This window comes from Watersipora subatra, chromosome 7 (assembly GCF_963576615.1).
Source record: "Watersipora subatra chromosome 7, tzWatSuba1.1, whole genome shotgun sequence".
Lineage (NCBI taxonomy): Eukaryota > Metazoa > Bryozoa > Gymnolaemata > Cheilostomatida > Watersiporidae > Watersipora > Watersipora subatra.
In genome coordinates this window covers 57724062-57733886 of record NC_088714.1, presented here as the reverse complement: position 1 = coordinate 57733886, position 9825 = coordinate 57724062, and the positions used below count along the sequence as shown (strand labels likewise).

At 33.0% G+C, this 9825-nt stretch overlaps 1 long non-coding RNA gene across 1 annotated transcript; it reads right to left on the bottom strand.

Moving 5' to 3' along the window:
- Nucleotides 1-3723: 3723 nt before the first annotated feature.
- On the bottom strand, nt 3724-5084 carry LOC137400226 (uncharacterized). The gene is made up of 2 exons (XR_010979235.1): nt 4929-5084; nt 3724-4532 (listed from the first exon to the last, which is right to left on the bottom strand). It is a non-coding gene; the product is annotated as an uncharacterized lncRNA (long non-coding RNA).
- Nucleotides 5085-9825: the final 4741 nt, after the last annotated feature.

Sequence of the window (9825 nt, the reverse complement as noted above, 5' to 3'; positions counted from 1 at the left end):
ATTTTTGGCCCATGTCCTACTACAAATCAGCAAAACATATTTAGAGATAAGTACTTACATATCTTCATAATCAATTCACTGAACACTCTAAATTTCTTTAATCAGTTTCAAGGGGGTGATAATTTTATCAAAAACACTTTCTATTAGCATGTGCAACAAAAAATAGTCACGAGCTCTGTTTTATAGCGAAGATGAACCTCAATAATTCCACAAAAAGAGTGAAACCTTTTTCACCATTTCTAACCATGTATAACTGTAGATTCGGTCAAAACATCATGTTGTGCGATGCAGAATTTTTGAATAGTCGCTATAATTATACAGCACATAGGTTATGCAGAACTAACCCAGTGAGCTTCTCAAACTGTCTCACTTGAAAAAATACTTACAAGTGGAACACTCCAAATAGACAAGTGGGCCACATTTGGCCCATGGAATACCTCTGTCATATAACATCCGATGCAAGCATATATATTTGCAAACAAACTTTTTTATTTGTGTATGTTTACGTATACACACACAAATGTATACATCTCAAAAACTTCACAATGACAGCTAATGATCACAATTTTTACTGATCACAGAGAGGCAGTAAATGCAACACTATCAAGCGTTGCAATAACTTTTGGTCTCTATCATAAAAAGAGCAAAAATAATGATGTAATTAAAAAGATACCCATACAGTTGGTAAAAAACTAATGAATATCAATGCGATTTGAATTTATCTAGAAGCCTATGAAGAGAATGTTGCTAGTAACCAACAAGGCATACCTACATGTACATGCCAACATAATTGATAAGTGCCTCGTACTTTATTCTTATTTTACTCAGGGAAATAAACAATTGCCTACTTTTAAAAGCTGTTTAGCTTGTCAGTTCATGATACCTCACTTCTACCTGATATTATGTACGTCATCTGGTTTTCTACTGAAAGTCAAGCTTCAAGGTGAGTACAAATAGGTAATAGCTAATAAGTACAAATGAACATATAAAAGTAAAATTAAAGCATTTATATTTTGATGGCCTTGACTCGTTGACATATTTTGAGACAATGTGTGATTGACTGTTTGATTTCCTCAGTATTGCTTCTAAATAAAAAACTATTGCATATGCACAGGTTGTCTTCAAGAAAATGTTTGGCTCTGAAGCTAAACACATTTTTTAAATGGTACTGCAATTCTGCTGTGTTTCTAGCCGAAGCTGACACATGCGGGGCTTGGTTTAGCACAAAATATGTAAACTGTCAAGCAATACTAGACTACTATATTCAAGTTTTTGACAACTATATGTGACAATCATGATCTGCTTCTGTGATTTTGACCACATGAAACATTCGCTGCATATTGAACATAACAGCCTCCCGAAGATAAATCTGCGTAACAGAACATAAACTTTAACTTAAATGAATTAGGCTTACTAAACAAACCCTTAAAATATGTTTTAATCTTTCACTGTTCTTAATTCTAATTTTGTTTGTGGTTTTCAGTTTTCAAAACTTTTACGGCTTGGCACTTTTTGCCTTACTTTCACTATTACCTTTAGCTGGCATTTTTACATAAATGTTTAAACTGAGCTGATGAAAAAGACCTAGCAATGCTAGTTGCGAAATTGGCCTCTCACATACCAGATCATATTGTGGTCCCATCAAGAAGCGTCCCATACGCTCGTAACTCAAATTTGTTTCGTATCTTGAAGCAACATCTTGATCCAAATTTTGCTGAAAACTAAAATTTTTTGTATGCTGGAGTGTTTGTATGCCGATGTATGAATGTATCACAAAGTTTAACAGCTTGAAAACAAAAAAACATGCGTTTTCAGTTTTTAGGATGACATGTTGCAGTGTGAGGTATGTAATTTAGATTTGTAGCAGTGTTTATATTGTTTTATGGTACTATCTCACCATCACCAGTTTTAATAACACGCTTAATAAAGGCAAGCTAATCAGATTTTTCTTGTGAGAGTTTTTGCTATGTTGTTTTTATGATCACCAGCCTTTTCAGTGCCATTTTCTTGCTGTTAGGAGATGGGGGTTTAATTAAAAAGGTCGAGGGGGCATTTCGTACAAGCCATTTACAACGAGCGGTTTCTACTTGCAATGCTGACAGAAAGGTTTTGTTTCCTACAGACATATTTAGCATTGGATAAGGTTTGGAATTTACCAAAATCTTGCAGCAAAATGTTTTGAGAAGCGTGTGAATATTGTGGCAAATAATCCAATAAAAACACTACAAAACTCAAACCGATTAAATTTAATTTAATTAAATTAAATTAGTGGGTATAATATTCATTTTATTATAGGAGTTTAGGTCTATAATGGTTTTCATTGGCATGAGAGCGGGTACATTATTATTGTAACCAACCAGCATTCCTACTTCTAGGTCTTAGAGTTCAGGTACATGTTTTGCAAAATTTTGCTGGTGACATCTTTTTTAGCAGTTTGTTTGACTGAAATATGAGACTCTCAAGTCTACTTCCTGGTCATGCGCTATGCGGAGTTTGTTTGCCTTTTATTCTGATGACAGTGTGGTGTCACTTACAGTCTAAGAGTACATAAATAAAATGCTCTTTGTTAACCCTTTAACCATCTGAAGGCCATAATAATGTGTTTGATGTCAATCAAAATTGTATATGCCTATCATAGCTTGGGTTGTTGTTAGCTTTATATTTAATATGCCATAAGGTTGTGCAGCAAGTAGGTTTCATGAAGCCATTGCTTGAAGTTTGCTTGAAACAATAGAATTATATGACTTGCTTTTTGCTTCAAACATACAGCAAGGCATAATGATGAGAAGTGAAATGCAGTCTACCAAAGTTTTAACAATATATTTCCATGGCTGATCACAACTTTTGCTAAGTTTTATGAAAAGATGTAAAGCTTGTCTCACAAACTTAGTTTCTTATTGCAGCAATTTATATGAATCTGCTGTTTGGCATGCTGGACAAAATATCAAGAAAATATTTAGCGTGACATTGATAGTATAATGGCTTTGGTGATTTGTGATAGACACAGTAACTGCTCTATCAATTGCTTAATAAAAATCAATAAAATATTTTTATGATGTATCAAGCACACCATTCTTTAAGCGATTCCTTGACTCCTAAGCTCCACTCTACAGTTGTCAACGAACTGTACAAAACTGCCTTACTTCAAGCTCTTGTGACTACCCTACATTTGTGAAGTGCATTTGAACAAATGCTGAACACATTAAATGTGTCATATTACAATCTGACAGCACCCTTAATTAGATGCATGGAAGGTAAAAGATTTTCAAACTTATGTGAACATTTTGGATCTAGTGCCTGTGTAGAAAACAGTGTGGCACAAACAACTGTTACTAAATGGATGTTGGTAAAATCTCTTTTTAAAAGGACATGATGAATATAAGACTGCAAACAAACATGTGAGCATAAACAGAGGAAAGCGAAACAAAGGAGCTTTGTCACCCACAAATAATCTTTTGTGGGTGACAAAGTTGGTTGAGCTGATAAAAGTTACTAATAATTTATGCTCATCACAAAAGACTAGCTGTTTATTTACAATTTATGCATTGACCTTATAACTTATATCAGTCTGCGGTTTACAGTTTTCGTTTCGAAGATATCTAAGTAAACTGCTTTCTACTATAGTCCAAAGATCTTGCATGTTGAAGTCTTTTGTTGACTGCACCAGCCAGTGTTTTGGCATTTCACACGAGTGACAAGGAAATAGATAAGGTTTCTGCCTAATCCGATCTATAAATATATTTTCAGCATAAGGTCGTTTCTTAATTACAACTTTTAAGCTAAATTGTCTCTAGATTCACATAGAAAACAACTATTAATCAAATTAGACCCTATCCTATAAATTCACAGAAGGCTTAAATAGACATGTTGTTGGCTCACAAAACTGATAAAAATGGCAGGCATCCAGCGATTTCAACCAATCTGACAACTGGTGGCATTATTATGTTTTACTGATCATAAATAAGCCAATTCAATGCCGGTTGTTGATCAATGCCATCAATATATCAGACAGATCTTTTGTAAAGGTGGAGTGAACAAAGGAACACACTCTTTTGTTTAGATAAAATACAGAGTAAAATATAAAAACATATAAAGTATTGATTTTAAAACATTATGTTGAAGTTTCTCTTAAAGAGAACCCAGAGTAGAAGATAAAATATATGAACTAATATGAAGAACCATTAAAAATAGTAACAAAAACACTGAAAACAAGATGCATGGCTTCCATAAACTAATGCTAAAGCTTTGGTTATGTACTGTATAATTTATAGTATCATGAATATATAATATGATATAATATTAAATAGACAGAGTATTTACAAACTCAAAGGTTAAGTTTTTGTTTGTTCAATAAATGCAATTGTTTGCAACATATTCAGAGCAGATGTCTGAATAATCATTAGAAGTGTTAACAACCGCTTTTAACCAAGTGATAATGGTGTTAGGTATACTTTTCTGCCAGCCTGGTCTGTCCTTTGTGTAAGTTACTTGTCCTGCCTCTTCACACTCATCTCCATCTTTTCCAGGGTTTGCTACATCAGAATAAAGCAGGTAATTACAAGTAACACCTCAATAGAGACGCGCGTGCACACCTCTACCAAAACTTAGTAATTTTATTAAATATCTATGCATGGGATTTTATCTAAAGATTTAAAAAATGAATTCTGTGTCATTCACAAGAAAACTGTACAAAATAGATTAATCTTCATAACAAGGCGAAAGCATATTGATGTCCTTTATAAAACTAGTTATAGGTTCTGATTTATGTTTTCTATAATAGATGCAAAATTTTCTCATATGCGATTTTATGCTTTTGTGTTATTTTTTGTAATATGGCACATATTTTATAACTCTTGAGTGAATTTATGTGAAATGAAATAACATAATAAAAAATGAACCCAAAAGTATTCAAGTCATATTAGGCATACCAGAAACTGCTTCAGCTTCATTGTTTTTATCGTTAGCCTTTACTACTTCTACATCTTTCAGTTCTAGAAGTTTCTCCAAGCCACCAATAGTGTTGTGGTTTTCTTCTACAAGTGCATCGTAACACCCTCCAACATCTAGATTACTCATTGTGCCAACTTTCTGCAAACAGCAAGCATTACAAATTCTACAGTACAAAATTTTGTTTATAATATTATACTTATAATATTGTATATAATATTATAATTCCAAAGTTTTGTCAAATCTTTAAATAAAGATTATATTTATAAGCTACTAACATTACAACTGAAATCGTTACCAAATTTCTCAGAGAGACAAATGATTTTATAGCAGCTACTGACCCTATTATGCCATTTAGACATAACCTAATTAAAAAGTGCCAAAGATGTAGTTTTGTGGCATTAATAGGATATGAGCTGAAATAATTGGAAAAAATTATTATGCCATTTTTAAGTAAACCGGAACACTAGAAGGTGATGAATTACAACTTAATAATTTTGTTTTTCAGCTGAATGTCAGATATCAAGGTTTCCTTTGCTTAAGGTTGATGTTTAACTTCCACCCAAATGATTTTATATACAACTATAGCTGTCAGCAGATAATGAGCTGCAGCAGTCATTTTGTTGTTGCAACTATATTCCAATTTGAAAAAGTTGCAAGCAATAGAATTTTCAGTTTCAGATAATAAGATTTAGTGGTTAGTGTTATTTTTAGTGAGCATTCATAAAATATAAAATGATGCAAAATTTAGAGTTTGGCGTCACTTGTAAATCTCCAATGATTTAGACATTTGCAAATTTATTTTACTCAGTTACGTTAGCCATCTGTGACATATGGCAAAAATACTTTTTGTTTTTAATATTTTATAATTATTTTATTTATTTATACTTCATTTAATAGAAATGAGATGCTGTTGATCAGTATACAACAAGTTAAATGGTTTTAGTGCTGAAAAACTGCTGCTTTAGTTAAATTTTTGTGCATGTAGACTGCCATTGTGTTGTAAGTATGTTTCTTTGCCAAGCTTTGATATTTCAATCACGGAACCTTCTATTTGAAGTTTAGCTTCAACTTGTGTGGCAGAATTTCCATGACATGTATTGTGTCAGCTAATTATATATAACACGAGCCTGTATAGGCTTGTCCAAGTCAACCATTTGAACTGCTTGCATTTGTACTCATCGGTGCCTTTATTCTAGTTTATTATATTTTAAGTATCTGGGTAGTCAATCTGGAATTCACTAGGTGGTTATAGATTAATTTTGATCTCAAAAATCGGCATTAGAATTGATCAATCACTGGCCTATCACATAATTTATTTTAATAGTATTTGTGGCATCCTAATAACTTTCAGATGTAAATCAACATGCATGAGTCCATTTTCTAACCAATGTGGGCAGGTTATATTTTCAAAATCAAAATGCAAAACCTGTGGTTTCTCAAAATACCATTCAGAAAGTAGTTGTTTTACATCAGCCAAAATCAGGTATAAAAAATGTTAAGCATGACTATTTGGCAACAACATCAATCTTTAAACAGATGACACACTGTTATTTATAAATCACATGTCTGGCACAAATAAACTCATTCTCTTGGCAAAGTTCTTTGAAAATCTTCTTCAAATGTAGACTATGCCAAAAGTGGTTTAGAACAGAAAATATCAGACAGGTGGTTAGTATTTGACAAGTCTAACAGTGCACTACTAACAACAGATTACTTGACCGAAATAATAAATAAGAACCTTTTAGAACAACAGAAAAGTGCCTGGAAATGTTAATCTTCTCAGATATGCAGTATCTACCAGATTGTGTTCAGATTATTGTAATACCACCAAATACAGTACCGATACATCTTCCACTTTTATGTAACACTTCTCAGTATTTCACTGCAGAGAATCTCCTGAGTGTTCTCATATAGTAAGATATTTTACTTTACAACTTTAACAAACTGATGTAATAAAGCGTTGCTTTTATGTAAAAAACTGCTAATATATTAAATTAGGCATAGTTTACTTTTGCAAGACAATGCTAGAGACTAGCAATATAAATTTCATTGAATAAAATTTCGACTATAAATCAAACAAACTAATCTTTAATTTGTCTTACCAACAGGAAAAGTTCTAAAAGCTTCAAACTTATGCATAGACATAGACTTATAACATAAACATAGACTTATGCATAGACAATTAAGCTGCCTTATAACTAAATTACATAAAAGAGTAGCCAAGGACAGTAAAAGCTCATTCTAGGATAGTATCTTTCCCACCATGTTCTACACTTACCTCAATTATACGTTGTAATGAAGAATATCTATGCTCACCACTAGCTTATATGCATTCATATAGTCATGAAGGCTAATTATCTGTTTATTGTGGTGGCCATTCAAGCATATCGAATGGTTAGACCATCTCGTAGAGCATTATTCACATATATCATTTGACCACTTCTACAATTTAGCAGGCGGTGTGCTCAAATTCTTTCAGCTCAGAGTTGCTACATCCATGCAGATATCTATGATCAAATTTCTCCAGCAGTCTCACAACTAGCATGTTTATATTCTGATGTGTATGTTGTTATATTCTTTAAAAGAGAAACAGTTTAGCCTGCAATACTAGTTGATTTTGAGCGATTAAAGATATCCTTCAAAATAAGTCAATAAACATAAAAGGTATTTTTTTGCAAAAAATGTTTCTTGCACCAAAATCCGTCAAAGTAACCTTAATCAATAAATCATTTTTTTAGTTATTACTCTCACTAAGTAGACCACAACTGAAGTCTCATAAGAATTTACATGTTGTTCTGTATAGAAGCGAAGGATGTTTACTGCTTGCACCGTAAAAAATGCTGTACCCAGCCATGCAACCACTTTTTAGCTTGCACAAATTTTCTTCGACATTATGAAACATTCTTTGACATTCACATGACATTAGGAAGATTTACGCTAGTAGTAATGATTGGTCTTACACCAAACCTACTGACACCCACAATTATATATTTAACTCTGATCTCCTAATAACCACTCGTTTGCTTCATATCATAATAACACCTTTGGGGCTTCAGCAATATCTAACACGAGACATTTGACCGGGTCACCAAAAATATAGAATGCAGCTATAAGCAAATGATTTATTGGATCACGCCCTACTTCACAATATTATTATAAAACAGCATATTTTTGTCTTCTCTGTCATTTTACATTACAAATTAATTAAACCTGAGTTGCATGAAATAAAAAACCAGATTTAGCACTCTCTCTTTTGTATTATAAATGCTGTTTTTCCCAAATAGAAGAATGTGTTGATTTGTTCCATTCAGCTTTACAGAAGCTGTTCATCTGATATATTAGTGATATCGATCACCAACCAGCATTTTATTAGCTAAAACATGACCAGTAAAACATAGCATTGCTACCAGCCGACAGAGGTCTGTATACTTGTCATATGCACACAGTTTGGTTAGTCAACAATGTTGTTATTTAAGTCTTTTTTGAATTAATGACATGCTTTAAGATTTGATTATTAGCTAATTTGTATGAAAATTTAAAGAAAGTTTGAGCTAAAAAGTTCTAACTAAGCAATTAGCTTATCCTAAGGTCTATGTATTGCTCCGCTGAAAGCTTATCTACTTCCTTGTCATGCATATGGAATGCTGAAACACTGGCTAGTAGAGTCAACAGAAGGATTAAAAGTGCGTACTTATCTAGCTGCAGTAAGGGTTAGCTCACTTGAAGCTTGCCAGAACAACCACTTTAAAACACAAATTAAAATAGAATAAAATCAATACGTGAACTGTATGAATTATGGCAGCTCCATTATGATGTAGCCTACATGAGTTACTAGTGGCTTTGTCAACTCGTTCAACTTCCTCACTCACAAGTAATGACTGCCATTGTTTCTGCATTTAATTTACTATGCCTGGTCAGCATGACTTTGTGAAACAAAATTTGAACACCCATTTAGAAACTCAAGTGTTTGTCCTTCACTGGCACTAAACCCATTACGTTAATGTAGGTATGCATATGTTATTAAGAGTGTTTTAAATACCAATGGGATACAGTTAATGTGTTTGAGATTTAATGACAGTCACCTCACAGATGCATGGTCAGTTGGTATGCCGATGCAATAATTCAGTTGATCGGGTTCGTTGACGTGAATGAGGGCATGCAAAGCAATGAATTACTTAAAGGATCTTTAATATTTCAAGCTAAGACATTCCAACATTTTCTTTAGCACAGATGTGGTCAATGCATCATAAAAGATACTTTATTGCATTTTTTCTCAAGTAATTGCTAGAGCTATTGGCTGCATTGTTCTTATCGAGTTACCAACCTCAAGTTAAAAACTTTTTTATTGTTTCATCTCATGCACCTTTACATGGTACACGGCAATAAACAATTAGAGTCTAGCAAAAGAATGTAGAACTTTAGCTCTTTGAAATGTTATGAGAAACAAGAAGCCTGTCATTGTGACAATCATTGTCATAATTAATAGAAAAGTATCATTGAAATCTAATTCTACATAAGACTGCATTGGTTGATGTACAGCCATTTTAAGGAATATTTTTATACTCTCAGCAATATTGTTATCCCTCTTTGGTAGTTTCTTTTGACACCTCCTTGTACCACCTTGATGTTTTTGTCTGACCACATGTGCTCTTAAACATTGATACGGGAAACTAGCATCTGACAGAACTGGAATTTATAGACAAGTGTAGGTCATTCACCCCTACAGTTAGACTACAAGCTCACGTCAGTAAACAAAGAACACTGAGGATACAGCTGGTTTAATAAAGTCTCACAAATAACAGTTTTCCTTTACAAAAGTTTTGCTTTCACATTTCTTTACTGCCCCTTATAGTAAAAGCCACAGACTAAACTTCA